The sequence below is a fragment of the Sus scrofa genome, chromosome 2, assembly GCF_054392235.1.
Source record: "Sus scrofa isolate SSC_HxYL_T2T_F1_AM1 chromosome 2, Sscrofa_HxYL_maternal_Yorkshire_Landrace_v2.0, whole genome shotgun sequence".
NCBI lineage: Eukaryota > Metazoa > Chordata > Mammalia > Artiodactyla > Suidae > Sus > Sus scrofa.
The window spans coordinates 151,150,698-151,169,976 of NC_139384.1; the positions used below are offsets into that span (position 1 = coordinate 151,150,698).

At 43.7% G+C, this 19,279-nt stretch overlaps 1 protein-coding gene across 5 annotated transcripts in view; it reads left to right on the top strand.

Annotated features, from left to right (window-relative positions):
* Window positions 1-19,279, top strand: part of CTNNA1 (catenin alpha 1) — a 187,718-nt gene that overhangs the window by 714 nt on the left and 167,725 nt on the right. The window lies entirely within an intron of this gene.

Below are 19,279 nucleotides of genomic sequence, written 5' to 3' on the forward strand. Positions count from 1 at the left end.
TCTGTGCTGTGTAATTGGACGCCCTGAACTCTAATTAATTAGTTCTGGTTTGCACGAGGGGCGTTGGAATCTTTTTTTGTTGATTTCTAAAGGGGTGTGTTTGTGTGGGAGAGGGAGAGAGAGAGAGAAAGGGAGAGAGAGAGAGGGAGAAACACTTGTTGGAAAAAATGTTGTCTGAATGCCTACTAACCTTGGTGTGGCAGGAATGGCTTCCCAATAATGCAGGCGGCAGTTGGCTCCAATCCAGGACTGAAACCCTTTTATGTCCCTCTGCGTCTTTGCAACATTTTTTGGTGTTTGCTTTGTACAGAATTTACAATAATCTAGAAAAGAGTAAGGTATGTTCACTCTCTAGATTATTAAGGCGTTTCTTATGTGTGTTGAAGGAAGTGATTACATCATTGTATTGTTGCAACAGGATAGGCATTTCCATGGGAGGATCGTATGTTTAGCAGTGATTTTTGAAGATTGTATAGGTGTGTGTCACTCTAGGAAAGTGTGGATTTGTAAATCACCTTAGTGAGGATGTGGTACTTTAATCCATAGCTTTTGTCCAGTGATTTACTCTTTCTGACTTTTATCAAATTACAAAAATCATTTTTATCCACTTTCTTAAGGGCCCACAGTTGATTAAGAAATAGTCTCTGCCCCAAGAACCCACCGTGTAATAGGGAAGGGACACACAGCTTGGGTGTAGTGCAAGGCCGATGGCGATATGAACCACAACAGTAATGACCAAAAACTTGTGCGTGGGTCACACCTTACGTAATAATAATGATAAGAGAAACTCGTGGAATTGTGCAGGGGGATCTAGTAAGTTTTGTTTGGATAAGACCAGAGGGCTTCCAGGAGGGGACGGGCATTTGAACTGGTTAGAGCAGCAGTGGGGTTTTGTCGGGAAGAAGCATGAAAGGGCATAAAGGCGTTTGTGGAATTGGATTATAAATCTCTCCTGGTTTTCCTTATACTTTTGGCTCTTGTTTCTTAATCTTTCTGTTGTTGTTCAAACCACTTATATCCAAGATTCTAACGTATCTCAGCCCTTCACACCACTGATGTGGCATCATTCTCCCACCACCAGTCACATCTTTTTCCAGGGGTGACCTAGAGATCGGGGTGCCCTCTCCCGGGTTGAGGATCACTTCTGTACAGTCTCCCTGTCATCAAATGTAAGCTGAAGTCCAACACTTTGTGGGCTAAAGCTAAAGCTTCTATTTTGAGTGCAGATGTCTTAGCTCACCCACATGGTCAGCTGTGCATCAGAGATCTCCTTCAGTGTCCAGGGGCTTCGCAAACTCTGCAGGACCAAAATGAGATAAGTGACCTAACCTAGATATGGAGATGGGCAGTAACTGGCAGAGTTGAGGGATTTCTGAAAAGGAACAATAGTTAGTGACGGGACAGGCAGACCTGGATATTGGGGGTGGTGGTGGAGAGTCCTCTGATCTTAAAGGTCCTGAGATAGCAAAAAACTCCTTGTGTTTAGAGACCTAAGAGAAGGTTCGTGTAGCTTGGATGCATGCTTTGGGGGTAGGAAGGAGCCCTGGCATGAGATTGCCAGGGAACTCCAGGTCACGTGCCTGGATTTTATTCTAAGAGCTGTGAGAAGCCATTGTAGGAAGTTTCAAGATCTGATTTCCTTTTTAGGAAGATCACTCCTGCTGGTGCCTGCAAGGCTTGTGTTTGTGCACTAGTAGAAGTAGGAGGTTGATCCAGGAGGATGGTAGGAGTGAGGTGGTGGGGCTAAAGGGAGCTGTACTTTGGAGAAACGAGATAAGCCTTACGGAAGGATTGGATGCAGCGGCCTAGGCCCTAGGCGGGTCTGTTGGTTTGTTGTTTCCTCATTGCTGCTCCTCCTCTGCTCCCACACCCAGTTTGGATTCCATCACTTACATGAGCTTTTAGTCATATCTCAAGTCCCCCTTAGCACTTTTCTGTCTGGTAGCAAACCTCTTCTCACCAGGTACATGGCACTTGATCTTATTACTGATATGCCTGTTGGCCTTTCTTGATAGAAGGTGAGCCTTGAAGGCTGATAGCCTTAGCCTTTGGCGTGTACCTGGCCTGGAGATGTTTAAAAAAAAAATAGAAGCATGTTGAATGAAGGATAAAAAGAGTCTTTTTTCTTCTGGAGTCTGGTTTATGAGTGGAACTCTGACAGATGAGAGGACAGTCAGATAGTGGAGGGCCTGGAATACTGGACCAAGAGACATCTCCAAGCCTTTCTTTAAACCTAGATCTGATCAGATGAAGTCCTTTCCTTCCTCTCTCCTCTTAGCATGAATTCCTTTTTGCCCTTCTCTCTGCTTCCACAGTAGTTTATTTATCAGTATTATTATTTTTGCTTTTTTTTTTTTTTTTAGGGCTGCACCTATGGCATATGGAGGTTCCCAGGCTAGTGGTCTAATCAGAGCTGCAGCTGCCAGCCTCGCCATAGGCACAGCAATTCGGGATCCGAGCTATGTCTGCCACCTACACCAGAGCTCAGAGCAACGCCAGATCCTTAACCCACTGAGTGAGGCCAGGAATCGAACCCACAACCTCATGGTTCCTGGTTGGGTTCGTTTCTGCTGTGCCATGGTGGGAACTCCTTCCATGGTAGTTTAGATTATCTTCTTTGAACTATTGAAATAACTTGTAGTTCTCTGGATAAGTTGTACTGTTGTTTGCTTTGGTGCCTTTTTCATATTTTTTCTTTTGTCAGGAGTAACTTTTTTCTCATCCATCTGACAAACAAATTTTTTAAAACCCACCTTAGACGTCACTGACTCTGGGCTTTAGTTTGGATCTCAGTGTTTCTTGGGTACCTTGTACATATTCTGTGGTAGCATCTTTAATGTCCTTAGGTAAATTTCTTATGGATGACTTCGTCCTAACTGGTGATTTCTTAAATACCCCCCCCTTTTTATGGCCTTACCTTTGGCATATAGAAGTTTCCAGGCTAGGAATTGAATCGAAGCTGCAGGCTTCCACCACAGCCACAGCTATACTGGATCTGAGCCACATTTGTGACCTGTGCTGCACCTTGCGGCGAGACGGATCCTTAACCCACTGAGTGAGGCCAAGGATCAAACCTGCGTCCTTGTGGATATAGTCAGATTCATTTCCTCTGAGTCATGATGGGAACTCCTATTTTTTATTTTTTTTAGAGCCACACCCATAGCATATGGAAGTTCCCAGGCTAGGGGTCAAATGGGAGCTGCACTGCCAGCCTACAGCATGGCCACAGCAACACAGGGTCTCAGCTGAGTTTGGGACCTATGCTTCAGCTCACGGCAATGCTGGATTCCTTAGCCACTGAGCCAAGCCAGGGATTGAACCCACATCCTCATGAATACTAGTCGGATTTGTTACTTCTGAGTCAGGGAACTCCTATTTTAAATAAAACTTTAAAAAATTAAAGTATAATGTGCATGGAGAAAAGTGCTCAAATTAGAGAACTTGTTTAATGAATTATTTGAGTGAACACCACGCATAGCCACCATCCAGATCAAGAAAAAGAAAAGTATCAGTACTCCAGAAATCCATCTCTGTCCCTTAGCCGTCTCTGCGCACTTGTCTGTTCCCTTCAGTTTTTATTCTGAGAATCCAGAGCATTGTCTTGTTTCTTTTGGCTGCCTGGGCCAGGGGTCAGATCTGAGCCACGGTTGCGACCTCTGCTGCAGCCGCGCTAACACCAGAACCTTTGACCTTCTGTGCTGGGCCGGGGATCTCATCTGTTTCCTGGAGCTGCAGAGACCTGCTCATCTTGTTGCACCATAGTGGGAACTCCTGGAACATTGTTGTTGATCTCTCAGTGTTTGCAAAAGTTGGTAGAATTTCTTAATATATTCCCCTCTGCTCTTCAGTCTTTACATATAAGCGATATTCCTCTTTTGGGAAATTTACTACTATCTTGTTGTCGCACTGGTCTGATACTTAGATTGGCATTCAGGGTTTCTATGCTCTGGCTGTAACTTTTCCTTTGGCCACGCCCTTGGCATGCACACATTCCTGGGCCAGGGACATACCATAGCAATGACAGCGCTGGATTTTTAACTCACTGCATCACTAGGGAACTCCTCTAACTTACTTTTCAGCTTCATTTTCTATTGTAAGATGTTGCTACCTGTCTCTGCATCTCTGAGGCATTTTTTTCTGGAATGCTCCATCCTTCCTTCACCCAAATGTAGTCTGTCTGAAGGCTGATTTGTTTTTTTCCTCTTTGGGGCCCCACACCTGGCACATGGAAGTTCTCAGGCTAGGGGTTGAACTGAAGCTGCAGCTCCTGGCTTAGGCTGCACCTGCTGGCCTACGCCACAGCCACAGCAATGCAGCATCCAAGCCGTCTCTGTAACCTACACCAGAGCTCACAGCAACGCTGGATCCTTAACCCCACTGAGCGTGGCCAGGAATTGAATGAGTCCTCATGGATATCAGTGGGGCTCATTTCCACTGCACCGCAAGGGGAACTCCATGAAGGCTGATTAATATGCCTCCCCACCCCCTGCGCCTTCGTCTTATGAAAGTTCCCAGGCTGCAGTGACAACTGCCAGATCCTTAATTCATTGCATCATAAGGGAACTCCTAATATGCTTTTTCTATTGAGACATTGGTCATTATTGCTAAAAGTGATCTTTTCTGAAAATTTGAATCAGATTATGACATTCTCACAGCACTACCCTGTTTTTTTTTTTGTGTTGTAACATTTACATAACAAAACTCAGCATTTAAATGGTTTTTATATTCAGTGGCATTAAGTACATTCACATCTGTCCACATCCGGAAAAATTATCTTAAACTGAAACTCCATATCCTTTAAACAGTAACTCCCCATTCCCTCTCCTGCAGCCCCCCAGCGACCACCATTGTACTTTCTGGCTCTCTGAATTTGGCTTAAGTACTCTGCTTGTTTCACTTAGCATAATGCCTTCCAGGTTCACCCGTGTGGTAGCCTGTGTCGGGATCCCCTTCCACTGTAAGACTGAGTAATACTCCTTTATCCAGTTTTCTGGATGAACGCTGGGGTTGCCTTCACTTTTTTTGCAGTGTGAATAATGCTGCTTTGAATGTAGATGTGCAGATGGGTGTTTGTGTCCCTACTTTCAGCTCTTTCGGGTGCATACCCAGCAGTGGAATTTCTAGCTCATGTGGTGCAGTAACTCTCTGCGGGTTTTGAGGACCTGCCATGCGGTTTTCCACAGCAGCTATGGCATTTTACATTCCTAACAGCAGTGTTCTGTTTTGCTCCACATTCTCTCTCTCTCTCTCTCTCTTTTTTTTTTTTTTTGGCTACAACCTGCAGCACCTTGATGTGGGATTTCAGTTCCCAGACCAGGGATTAAACCTGGGCTGCAGTGGTGAAAGGGCCAAATCCTGACTATTGGGCCACCAGAAAACTCCCATGTTTTTATTTACTCTTTATTTTTTAATTTTTTTTTGTCTTTTTGCCTTTTCCTGCGGCATATGGAGGTTCCCAGGCTAGGGGTCGAATTGGAGCTGTAGCCAATGGCCTATGCCACAGCCACAGCAACACGGGAACCGAGCCGCCTCTGTGACCTACACTACAGCTCACGGCAACGCTGGATCCTTAACCCACTGAGCAAGGGCAGGGACCGAACCCGCAACCTCATGGTTCCTAGTCGGACTCGTTAACCACTGCGCCACGATGGGAACTCCCAAAAATGTAATTCTTAAAAGATCATAAACAATTTTGTAGTAGGGTGTTTCCTGCTGTTGTTAATTTGTCATTCACATACGTCTGTTACCTGATGATTTATGGTGATAAGGTGCTTTTAGGAGTTTTTAATCTTAGCAGTCTCAACTGGAGAGTTTGAACTTTGTCATCCATGTGATGAATAAGAGGACTTTTAAAAGATAGTTATTTTAACTTCTCATGTGATAAAGTGCTGTTTTATTCTTTTAGTTATGGAGTGCTGAACAGGACCTGTTTGTCCATATTAAATTGTCTTTTGCGTAAAACCAGCACTTAGATGGCATTGAGTTACTAATTGACCTTTCTAAAGACTTTTCTAGACCATAATTTCTTTTTTTTTTTTGTCTTTTTTTTTTTTTTTTTGTCTGTTGTTGTTGTTGTTGCTATTTCTTGGGCCGCTCCCTCGGCATATGGAGGTTCCCAGGCCAGGGATTGAATCGGAGCTGTAGCCACTGGCCTACGCCAGAGCCACAGCAACGCGGGATCCGAGCCGTGTCTGCAACCTACACCACAGCTCACGGCAACGTCGGATCGTCAACCCACTGAGCAAGGGCAGGGACCGAACCCGCAATCTCATGGTTCCTAGTCGGATTCGTTAACCACTGCGCCACGACGGGAACTCCCATAATTTCTTTTTTTACTTGCTGAACTCCTTTAAGGCAATTACATTCTAACGTATCTTTCAGTCTTTTGTGTTTTCTGACTCTTACTAAACCCTCAGTAGATATTATTCAATAATTAATTAATTATGGTATATTTGCTAACTATAGGATTGTGCATGGAGAAGGCTCGGCTTTACATCCACTTTATTGAAGCTTGTTTGCAGAGTATGGAAGTTGCCGAGTCAGGGGCTGAATCCAGGCTACAGCTGTGACCGATGGTTGCCACAGCTGCAGCCTTGCTGGATCCTTAACCCACAGCCGGAACTCCTGCCCATCCTTATTTCCAAGGGAAACTTCTTAGAAGGGAAATTCCTAGGGGGAAGAGATTTGCTACTCTAAAAATTTTTGTTAAAAGTTATGGTTTCATATACACAACAAAATTTTAACCATTTTTTTTTTTTTTTTTTTTTTTGTCTTTTGTCTTTTGTTGTTGTTGTTGTTGCTATTTCTTGGGCCGCTCCCGTGGCATATGGAGGTTCCCAGGCTAGGGGTTGAATCGGAGCTGTAGCTACCGGCCTAGGCCAGAGCCACAGCAACGTGGGATCCGAGCCGCGTCTGCAACCTACACCACAGCTCACGGCAACGCCGGATCGTTAACCCACTGAGCAAGGGCAGGGACCGAACCCACAACCTCATGGTTCCTAGTCGGATTCGTTAACTACTGCGCCACGACGGGAACTCCTTAACCATTTTTTGTTTGGCCGCACCCACGGCATATGGAAGTTCCTGGGCCAGGGATTGAATCCGTACCACAGCGGTGACCCAAGCTGCTTCAGTGGCACCACTGGACCAGATCCTTAACCTACTTTGCTACAGGATGACTTCTATTTCAGTGATTTTAAGTGTAGAGTTTAGTGACATAAAGTAGCTTTAAGTTGTGCATAATCACGATCCATTTTCAGAACTTCATCATTCTGAACAGGAACTCCAGTCATTAAACAGTAACTCCCCATCCTGTCCTCTCCCCAGCCCCAAGGAATCTCTGGTCTCTTTTTTTTCTTTATGAATTTGCTAATTCTGGGTACTCATACAAGTGGGATCAGGTATTTGTCCTTTTGTGTCTGGCTTATTTCATTTAGCATAGTGCATTTGAGATTCATGTGCGTTGTAGCATGTGTCGGAAATTCCTCTTTTTTTCTTAATTAAAAAAATTGTGGTAAAATATAAAATTTACCATCCTAACTATTTTTAAATGTGCAGTTCACTGATATTACGTATGTTCATACTGTGCCGTCATCACCACCATCCATCTCCAGAAGTCATTTAATCTTACACAATGAAAGCTAAACCCATGACACAGCAACTCACCATCACCCTCTTAGGCCCGCGCTTGGCAGCCACCTTTCTGCTTTGTCTCTGACCACTCTAGGTACCTCATGTAAGTGGAATATTACTGTCTTTTTATGACTGGCTTATTTTGTGACTAGCTTATTTTATTTAGCATAATGTCCTCAGAGTTCACCCATGTTGCAGCATATGGCAGACTTTGCTTTTTAAGGCGGTATAATATTTTATGTATATCCCACAGTGTGCTTATCCATTCGTCAATGAACTTGGATTGCTTCCAAGTTTAGCTACTGTGAATAATACTGCTGTGAACATGGGTGTACAAGTATCTCTTTGAGACACTGCTTTCAGTTCTTTGGGATATAAACCCAGAAGTGGAATGTTGCATTGTATGGTGAGTCTATTTTTAATTTTTTGAGGAACCGCCCTACCATCTTCCACAGTGGCTGTGCCATTTTGCATTCCTGCCAACAGGGCACAAAGGGTTCTAATTTCTCTACACTCTTACCAATGCATCTTATTTTCTACTTTCATGATAGTAGCCATCCTAATGAATGTGAGGTGGTCTCTCATGGTAGTTTTATGTGCATTCAACCAATAAACCCTTGACAAGATACTCAGCGTCACTAATCACTTGGGCATATCTCTCCATGGGTTTATTGGCCATTTGTGTATCTCTGAAGAAAGTCTTTTCAAGTCATCAAGTTAATTTGTTTTTTTGGTTGTTGAAGTTTAGTTCTGTATGTATTCTGGATGTTAATCTTTTTTTTCTTCTTCATTTTTTTATTACTCAAATGAATTTATCACATCTGTAGTTGTATAATGATCATAACAATCTGATTTCACAGGATTTCCATCCCACAGCCCAAGCACATCCCCCCACCCCCCAAACTGTCTCCTCCGGAGACCATAAGTTTTTCAGTGTCTGTGAGTCAGCATCTGTTCTGCAAAGAAGTTCCGTCTGTCCTTTTTTCAGATTCCACATGTCAGTGAAAGCTGGATGTTAATCTCTTATCACATATGTTTTGCAGTTATTCTGTTTTCTTGGTTGCTTTCTCATTCTTGATAATGTCCTTTGATACACAAAAGTTTTTATTTTGTTTATCTGTTTATCTGTTTTTTCTTTGGTTACCTGTGCCTTTGGTGTCATATCCAAGAAATTGTTGCCAAATCTAATGTCATGAAACTTGCCCTGTGATTTCTTCTAAGAGTTTTATAGTTTTAACTCTTAGATTTAGAACTTTGATCCCTTTTGAGTTAATTTTTGGATATGATATTGAGTCCAGCTTCATTCTTTTACATGTAGATAACCAGTTTTCTCAGCCCCACTTGTTGAAAAGACTGTTCTTTTATCATGGAGTGGTTTTTAACATCCTTGTTGAAAAGCATTTGACTAGAAGTTTTTTTTTTGGGGCTCTATTGTGTTCTCGATCTGTATATCTGTCTTTATGGCAGTACCACACTGTTTGGATAACTGTGGCTTTGTAGTAAATTGATGCCAAATTAGCTCTTGAAGCTCATAGTATTTTGTACATTAATATTCTGTGGTTTAGTTGTATGTGATGGTGTGGTGAAAATAAATTCTTTTAACTTTTCTATCTCTTTAATTATGGAGGCGATTACACAACTATTGGAGTTTGTCAAAAGTCATAGACTAGTGTCCTAGAGTGAATTTTACTGCATGTAAAAAGTGAAAAAATGAGCAGATAAAAAATAAGTTCATTCAAAAAAAAAGTATTTTGCACATTTGACTTTCTGCATAGAGGTAAGTAGTGGAAAACCTGACATAAGTTATCCTTTCTGCTTTCCCAGCCCAGATGATTTTTTCCTCTTGAGTGACTGTGAAGCCACATCCTTAGAAGTCTTAAAGGAATTTGGGCTATACCTTAGGTGTTGGAGTATTTAAGTCTTGCTAGTACCTTCTGTTTTCTCTCAAGAATAAAGTTAAGGAGTTCCCGTTGTGGCGCAGCAGGAACGAATTGGACTAGGAACCGTGAGGTTGCGGGTTCGGTCCCTGGCCTCACTCAGTGGGTTAAGGATCTGGCATTGCCGTGAGCTGTGGTGTGGATCCCAGACGTGGCTTGGATCTGGCGTTGCTGTGGCAGTGGCATAGGCCAGCGTTTGCACCTCCGATTAGACCCCTGGCCTGGGAACCTCCATATGCTCTGGGTGCGGCTCTTTTAAAAAAAAAAAAGAAGTTAAACACGTTAGGCATCAGGGAGAGTCTCGGAGAAGCACAGTTCCTAAAATCTGCCTGGGCACTGGTGTGCTTGCTCCTAGATGGTGAGGGTGCTCTCGTTGCTTGTGCCGTGTGCCGTGTGCCGTGTGCCGTGTGGTCAGCCCTCTGAGTGGTGGGCCCGGGCTGAAGGGGACCAACCGTGTGGGAAGGTGGACCGTCTGGCTTGACTTGCCCTGTTTCGTGCTGTTTTGTTCACTTGCAAGAGCACTATACTAAACTTATCCATTATTGAAAGTTCAGAGCGTGCAGAAATAACCATGCTTCAAAATAAAACTTGAGCATTGCCCTTTCTCTCTTGGAGCCTCTAATTATTCATTATTTTCCCCTTTAGTTTTTTTTTTTTTTTTCCGTAACTATCAAACTTTTTCTACTTTCTCCATGTGCAAGCATACCCCCAGCCTCATTTCTAACGGAGCTTGCATTTAGCATGTATTTCTCTTTACCTGCTGATGGACTGTCATCTTTCAACCCTCCTTTTTTTTTTTTGTCTTTTTGCTATTTCTTTGGGCCACTTCCGCGGCATATGGAGGTTCCCAGCCTAGGGGTCTAATTGGAGCTGTAACCGCTGGCCTACGCCAGAGCCACAGCAACGCGGGATCCGAGCCGCGTCTGCGACCTACACCACAGCTCACGGCAACGCCGGATCGTTAACCCACTGAGCAAGGGCAGGGACCGAACCCGAAACCTCATGGTTCCTAGACAGATTCGTTAACCACTGCGCCATGATGGGAACTCCCTCAACCCTCCTTTTTGATTTGGATTTAATTTGTGCTTTTTTTCACTGGCTGAAAGTTTGGAGCAGTGCATGTAAAGTAAAACAGTTCAAAAGGCAACTTTGAGTGTTACTTTAAATATTTGTGACAGAGATTTGATCATTTGGAACATGTGTTATGTGAATAGTGTGATTAGATTTTTAAAATTTCTTGTCATCTGTTCCATTCCTATTGTAGTAAAAGAAGAGAGGGAATTATGTTCTGGAAATTGTTATAATTTTTATCTGTAAGAATTTTTTAAAAAGTCTTCAAGGGCTTTGCAGAAGGAAAAGATCATTTGCATTAAAATTTGTAATGAATAGTTTTTTAAATGATTTTTATTGTAACGAACAATTTAATCCAGTTTAATCTTAGTGTTCAATAACTGGTCTTACACCTTAATTGCTAATTTTATTTATTTATTTATTTATTTATTCATTCATCTTTTTGCCTTTTTCTTGGGCCGCTCCTGTGCCGCATATGGAGGTTCCCAGGCTAGGGGTCGAATCGGAGCTGTAGCCGCTGGCCTACACCAGGGCCATAGCAACTCGGGATCCAAGCTGAGTCTGAAACCCACTCCACAGCTCACAGCAACGCTGGATCCTCAGGCCACTGAGTGAGGCCAGGGATCGAACCCGAAACCTCATGGTTCCTAGTCGGATTCTTTAACCACTGCGCCACGACGGGAACTCCCTTAATTGCTAATTGAAAAGACGCTTCTGGATTGCTTCATTTTAACTATTCCACTTAATTATATCGAGCTATGGATCTCATTTTCTTGTTCTGAGATTTCATTTTTAAATGCCATACATGAGTGGATCATCTTTTTTTTTTTTTTTTAGGGCCACACCTGTGGCCTAGGGAAGTTCCCAGGCAAAGTGTCGAATCAAAGCTGCAGCTGCCGGCCTCACCACAGCCACAGTAATGCTGGATCTGTAACCCACTGAGCAAGGCCAGGGATTGAACCTGCATTCTCCTGGATACTAGTTGGGTTCATGTTCATCTGAGCCACATCAGGAACTCCAACCCATCTATTGTCTTTTGAAAAAAAAAAAAAAAAAAAAATTTTTTTTTTTCTTTTTAGGGCTGCACTCGCAGCACATGGAGGTTCCCAGACTAGGGGTCCAATCAGAGCTATAGCTGCCAGCCTACACCACAACCACAGCAACTCCGGATCCAAGTCTCGCCTGTGACCTACACCATAGCTCATGGCAACGCCGGATCCTTAACCCACTGAGCAAAACCAGGGATCAAACCCACAACCTCATGGTTCCTATTCGGATTCGTTTCCGCTGTGTCATGACGGGAACATCCTAAAAATGTTTTATTGCTATGGTTTATTTTGTTAGTATTAGACATTATGAATTGAAGATGTGAGTTGGAGGCGTTGTTAGTTATCAGATTACATAATCTTGTCCTGGTTTCTTAGCCAGGTTAGACCACAGACATTTCTTAAAACTGAAAGTGTTGTCATAACTCAGAAAACACATTCACTGTGGCCCATTTCAAGTGACGTGAGGTATAGCAGCCTTTTCTAATAGTCGGTTTGTCCTGTGTAGCTCCAGTACGTGCTTTCTTTCCAAGCAAAGATGCATTGTTACTATCCTCTCATGCTATGTTGAATATTTCATTATGTTAAATATTTCATTATTAATCTAGACTCTTAATCATAGTTTGTGAAACATGATAACACATGAATAGGGCAGAGCTGAAAGGGTACGTTACTCACTGACGAGTCAGCGTTCATGTTGGTGGGGTTTTCTGTTCTTGCGGATCTCAAAATTGACCAAGATTTCTTTAAATCATCCGTTATCATTTTCTTGCCTCCCTGGACCTGAGGTCATGATGTTCTCAGAAGAGCTCTGGACTGACTTTGAAGTGTGTCTTTAGAAACCTGTCATTTTGCACAGAAGTAGCTGAGTAAAGTGTGAGCTTGATCTCTCGGGAGGAGAAAAAACTCCAGGGACTGGAAGGTGGCAACCCTGAGAGAAACTTCAGTTTCTTTGGGGTCATTAAGACCAGTGAAAGGAAAGATGTTTTCTAGATGTCTTTACTGAGTTACATCTAAGGCAGTATTTTGTTTGCTTTATCTCTTTTTATTTGGCCACGCCCCTGACATGCACAAGTTCCTGGGCCAGTGATTGAACCCGCACCACAGCAGTGACCCAAGCTGCTGCAATGACAGTGCTGGATCCTAAATCTGCTGTGCCACAGGAGAACTTGTAGTTTGCTGTATCTTTTTTTAAATTTAGGGGCCGCACCTGCTGCATATGGGAAGTTCCTAGGCTAGGGGTCCAGTCGGAGCTGCAGCTGCCGGCCTAAGTCACAGCCACAGCAACGCCAGATCCGAGTTGCATCTAAGACCCACACCACAGCTCACGGCAGTGCCAGATCTTTAACTCACTGAGCAAGGCCAGGGGTTGAACCTGTGTCCTCATGGCTCCTAGTTGAGTTACCACTGAACCACAATGGGAACTACATAGTTTGCTGTATCTTCATTACATTGGGAGGGTTTTATTTAAATAGAATGCATTTACTCAAAGCAGGTACTGTGGAAGAGATGTTAAGAATATGTAAGTCACCATTACTGAATTTAAGAAGTTTACAAACTGATGGGATTAGCTTTAGTAATATTACTAACAGGTTAGAATTAGCAGTCTAAATCCATTTTGTTAACATGTAAGAGGAGATAGTTCTTTGTTCCTTCCACATTTATCAGTGCTGCTAGATGAAAGCAAAAAAAGTCACGCCAATTCAGTTAAAGTTACCATGTTCAAAAAAAGGCATGATCGCTGTGCTCAGAGGAGCTCTCGGCTTCCCGGGGGCGGCGGACCCACCGATGTAGTGCTGTGTGCCGGGTGGCAGCTGCTGTAGTAGAGGTGCTTGTAAAGCGATGAGGCAGCCCAGAAAACGGCGAGCAGCTCTTATTGTGTGAGCCTTGAAGGAAGATGGAAAAGTCTGGAAGGATGCTCTGGGCAGAGGAAAGAGGTTTAGAAAGGTCTGGAGACAGGCACTGTCTGGAGAAGAGTTTGGATGGGCCAGATGATGAGGTTGACAGGCCAGTGTGGGTCAGATGTAGGAATTTTGGCTTCATCCTATTTGTGTTAGGGAATCAGTCCTTAATTTTTTGGTGTTTTTTATTTTTTAATTATTATTATTTTTTATCTTAGGGCATCACCCTCGGCATATGGAAGTTCCCAGACAGGGGTCAAATCGGAGTTGTAGCTGCAGGGTTACACCACAACCACAGCAGTGCGTGGTCCATGCCGCATCTGTGACCTGCACCACAGCTCCCTGCAACCCTGGATCCTTAACTCACGGAGTGAGGCCAGGGATTGAACCTGGATTCTCTTGGATACTAGTCTGGTTTACTACTGATGAACCACGAGAGGAACCCCCCCCCCCTTATGTGGTTTTTCAGAGGTGATTTGATCTCATGGTGGTGATAACGGGGCCTCTTTGGAAAATGATTGGAAGAGAGAAGACTCCTGAGCATGGGAAGGTGTAGTTCAGTGAGCTATCGGCGCGAGGAAAGGAGGGACGAGGAGGAAAGGGACCTAGGTGTTGGAAATTACAATAACTCTGAGCCCTCCCTCGGGCACAGTAGGGGTGGTTTTACAGTTTTGAAGTGGAAACTGGGCCATAGGTAAGGATCCTCAGGGTAGAAGCGGCTTTCCTTCGTCTTCGGAGTTGGTGTTTAGTGGCCCTGGGCTGCTTCTCGTGGTCGTGGAATGAGGAAAGCTTCATCAGGTCGTTGGGGGCTTGAGTGCTGCCGAGGAGCTTAAGGATGCTGTTTGGTACTTTGTTTGAGGAGGAGCCAGGCCCTGCCCCGAGGCTGCTCTCTAGATTCTTCACTGCCTCCGCATCCCCTCCCTTCCCTGGTTGACGGCTGTTGAGCCTCCCTTTGGAGCTCTGGGACGGTCATGGAAGCTGAAATGGGGACACAGAAAGGCTTTGGTCAGGAGCTCCACAGGGATAGATGGAGGAGGAAAATGCTTGGCTTGGGGCTTGTGGAGTTTGAGTACCCAGCTCTCCGGTCGCACGCGTTGTCTTGTAGACGCGGGTAGTGTTGCTCTGGCTGGGAAGGCGCTGCCTGATCTTCACGATGGTGACTGTAGGAAGTGGCATTTTCTCTTTCTTTTTTATTTCGGGAGGAGGGGGTTGCATTTCAAGATTTCTCAAAAATTATGTTTTTTTTTTTTTTTTGTCTTTTGTCTTTTTAGGGCTGCACCTGAGGCGTATGGAAGTTCCTGGGCTAGGGACTGAATCGGAGCTGTAGCTGCCAGCCCACACCACAGCCACAGCAATGCAGGATCCAGGCCGCATATGTGACCTACACCACAGCTCATGGCAACGCTGGATCCTTAACCCACTGTGCGAGGCCAGGGATCGAGCCTTCGTCTCCATGGATGCTTGTCAGATGCCTTTCCACTGAGCCATGATGGGAACTCCTCAAAAATTATTTTGATAGTAAGAATAGAATGGATATTTTTAAGTTAGGAATGATAACCTGTAACACTTTCTAAATTTTTTTTTGTATCTTTCAGCCTTATCTTCTGCCATTTTGCTATCTTCTATTTTTCATTCACACTTGGGGTTCTTGGAAGGGGCAAAGTTCTCAGGTTCCTTTGCACAACCTGGAACAACTGTCCCTGCCCCCCTTCCCCCCAATTCATCAGATCCTCTGGCTGTCGGGGGTCCCTCCTGGGCACTCCTCTTTCCACTGATGGATTGCTTTACAACTTTATACTTTTTCGGAGTATTTTAACTATTTTCCTATCTAGACTGTAAACATTTTCCCCAACCTTTTTTTTTTTTTTTTTGAAATTCTTCAAACATACAGAAAAGTTGAAAGAGTAATACAGTGAGCACTTGATGCATCAGTTCACCTCATTTCATCTTAACTGTTAACATTTTTCAGATTTGCTCCCTTTTTCTTTTTCTGAGGCATTTAAAAGTAAACTGCAGGTACCAGGGTACTTCACCCTTAAGTTTTTTAGTGTATTACTCTTCATCTTAGAGTAAGGACATTGCCTTAATTACAGTATACAAAGACAGTTTACCTGGATGCAGTAACACGAGTCCTTTAAAAGAGTGGTCCAAGAACCATGGTCTGCTCTCCGTAGGGACTTAGGAGAAATGCAGCATTATGTGCTATCCTAGACTTACTGATTCAGTAATTTGCCTTTTAACAAGGAATTTTACAAGGAATTTGCCTTTTGACAAGATTCCCAGACGTGATCTCCTGTACAGTTTATATTCATATTAAATTCCACCTTTTGTCCCAGCAATGGCCTTCATAGTTGTTGTTTTTTAAGGGCCATATGTGTGGCGTGTGGAAGTTTTCAAGCTAGGGATTGATTGAATGGGGGCTGGAGCTCCTGGCCTGTGCCACAGCCATGCCAGATCCAAGCTGCGTCCATGACCTATACTACATCTCATGGCAGTGCCAGATCCTTAACCTGCTGAGCAAGGCCTAGGATCAAACCAAATCCTCATTGGATACTAGTTGGGTTCCTTACTGCTGTGCCACAGTGGAAACTCCTGATTTTTTTTTTTTTTTAAACCTAGGAATCAATAAGAGATCCCATCTTGCATTTAGTTGTCATATCTCTTTAGCTTTGATTTTCAGTCTTTTCCCCCCCGACATTGAAATTTTTGAAAAGTTTTGGCTGATTTTTATAGATGTCTTCTGTTTGGATTCATTTCATTGTTTCTGCTTTTGGCAAGTACATGTGTGATGATGTATCTTTCTCAGGGAATTGCAGCAGTTGTCAAGTTTTTCCACTGGTGGTTGGTGATGCTAAGTTTAAACACTTTAGTGGCATCTGCTCTACGCTTTTCCTTTTGTGCTTAATAATTAATTGCCGTGATGATCTGATAGGGATTTCTAATTTCGTCTTTTTATCCCCTGGATATAGTAATTGGCCAGTCATTGATGGATAAATGACAAAAGATCATCAAAGATAATAGACTGCAAGTTTTAGAGACAATTCTTTCTTGTTTTCTCATTCAATCTGGATAACTTCCTAGACTCTAGGCGAGTTAGGCATCTTTTCTCCTGGCCTCCAAGCGAAGAATGGTCCTCTTCTTCCTGTGCTCTTCTCAGCTGCGAGGAGTTTCTCTGCCTTTCAGGCCCATTGTTCTAAAACAAAAACCTCTTTCCCCTTTTGTCTTTTTTTTCTCCTGTGCTTCCAGTCCAGATGCTTGTTTCTTCTTTGTTGTTTAGACCAGAGTCATCCAGTTTCTCATGGAAACAGGGACTTCCTCTGCATCCATAATCAGTTGTCTGTTATGAGGGCCTCTTGGAGTTTTCAGCTGTCCCGTTGTTGATGGCCTCCACCACGTGGCGTGGAAGCTACGTGGCAGGACACACATATCCGGTCCCTGCTGCTGGCAGTTCCTTGAGCAGCTCTGGGCCTTGTTTTTGTTTTTTCCTTCACTTGATCTCTCACCTCTTCTTGCTCTGCTCCAGCCGTGTCGGCCGCGTCTGTCTGGAAGTCCTGAGAGGTGCTGCCTTGTGTCTGTTACCTGTGCCCACCATGTTCTTCCTCCAAATAATTCCTTTGATTGGCTTTTCCTTGACTTTGAAATTTCAGCTTCGAAGGACTCTACCTAATTTCTTTACCATTAGTCTGATTAATTTTCTTCCTAGCATACATGTTGTTTTGTTTACTTATTCATGCTATTCCTACAGTGTGGTTTCATGAAGGCAGGGTTTTTTGTCTTGAATGGTGTCAGTACAGAGAAGGCACTCAAAATATTTGCTGAATGAGTGGCCAGATGGTGGACAGAACATTACTTTTTTAGGTTTACCTTTTGTCCTTGGCTTAGTACTTTCATTGGTCACTGTGTCCCTAATGCTTGTGGCGTGGCAGTTCTTCAGCTGTTCCATGCTTCCCCGTGACCTTAGGTACCCTAGAGAAGATAAGACCAGGAGCAAAGTGAGAGTGGTGGTGTGTTTTATTGTGATAAAAATAATTGTAATCTTTTTTTTTTTTTTTTTTTTTTTTTTTTGGCTATTTCTTGGGCCGCTCCCACGGCATATGGAGGTTCCCAGGCTAGGGGTCCAATCGGAGCTGTAGCCACCGGCCCACGCCAGAGCCACAGCAACGTGAGATCCGAGCTGCGTCTGCAACCTACACCACAGCTCACGGCAACGCCGGATCGTTAACCCATTGAGCAAGACCAGGGACCGAACCTGCCACCTCATGGTTCCTAGTCGATTCGTTAACCACTGCGCCATGACGGGAACTCCCAATAATTGTAATCTTAATAATCATAATCATAAGTATAATTTTTTAGTAATAAGTGTAATCTTTAAAAAATAATGAAGATCTAGCCAAGTGTCCTTTTTCCTATGGATTGTGTACCTGGAAGGGGAGTGACAACTTGTACCATGTGCCTTAAGAGCACCTGATATAAGATGCGTTTGCATCCGAGTGGATCCTGCTGGTTTATGTCATCCAGTGCTCTTCCGTAGATGGAAACTTTTTGCTCTGATTATGTTTTGGCTCTCAGTTTTGACCAAGGCTAAGCATTTTTTAAACAGTGTTTTGGATGATATTGTGCTTGTGATTAGGAGGAGACTGCATTTTTGTGGGGGAGAGAGGAAGCAAATTTCCCCGTTTTTGTTTTTTTACACAAACCTGTGCTTTTATACTTCTTATTTTCTTACCCTTCCTTGCTCCTCCTCTTCTAATGCTCAACTAGTTTAGAGGAAAGTGACTGGCTTGGGGGTGGGTTTAGTAAAATAGGCAGGCGTCAGAGTGAGTCTTTTTAGGGCCACACCCTTGGCATATGGAGGTTCCCAGGCTAGGGGTCGAATTGGAGCAGTAGCCACTGGCCTACACCGCAACCAGGCCTCGTCGGTGACCTGCACCACAGCTCATGGCAACTCCAGATCCTTAATTAACTGAGCAAGGCCAGGGATCGAACCCACATCCTCGTGGATGCTAGTCAGATTGTTTCCACTGAGCCACGACGGGAACTCTGGAGTGAGTCTTAATTATAAGAGTTAGCTTGTGGGAGATTTGAGAGTCGAGGTTCCAGCAGCTGTGTTAACTCGGTTCAGTGCAGAGGCGCCTGGGCACATGTACGACTGCCCTGAGTGATGCACAGTCCTCTGTCTTGTGCGGTGTGACAGTCAGTGTTACTGTGGGTACTTTTAATTTCTAAATTTCCTGATACGCATGTAAATGAATGTCCCTAATACTGCATTAATTTTACCTTGCTGTTAAAAAAGAATTGGCATTGAGTAGCTAGGCAAGGGTATTCTAAAGCTTTGGGGCAGACACATTTTAAGAAGGATGTGGCCATTCTGTTGTAAATGAAATGTCTTAGGAGAGGGTTTGTAGCTCTTTGCACAAATGAGGCAGTTTGCCAAGAGTCAGCCTCCTTGGTTCTGATGGAACCATGCTTTTATTTTCTGCTTGTTGCTTCTCCATTTCTCTTTGTATCATGAAGATTGCTAGTCAAACGCCTACATCTCTGCCCCTTTCTGAATTTATAGTGAACTTTTGCTTTATAGCCAGGATTGCTATTTATAAGGTAATGAAGACTGAATAACTGCAGTTTAACTTTTTATTTAGTTCCACTAAGCATGATCCCTCCTGGAAACACCTAAGGTTGCTGGAATTCATTA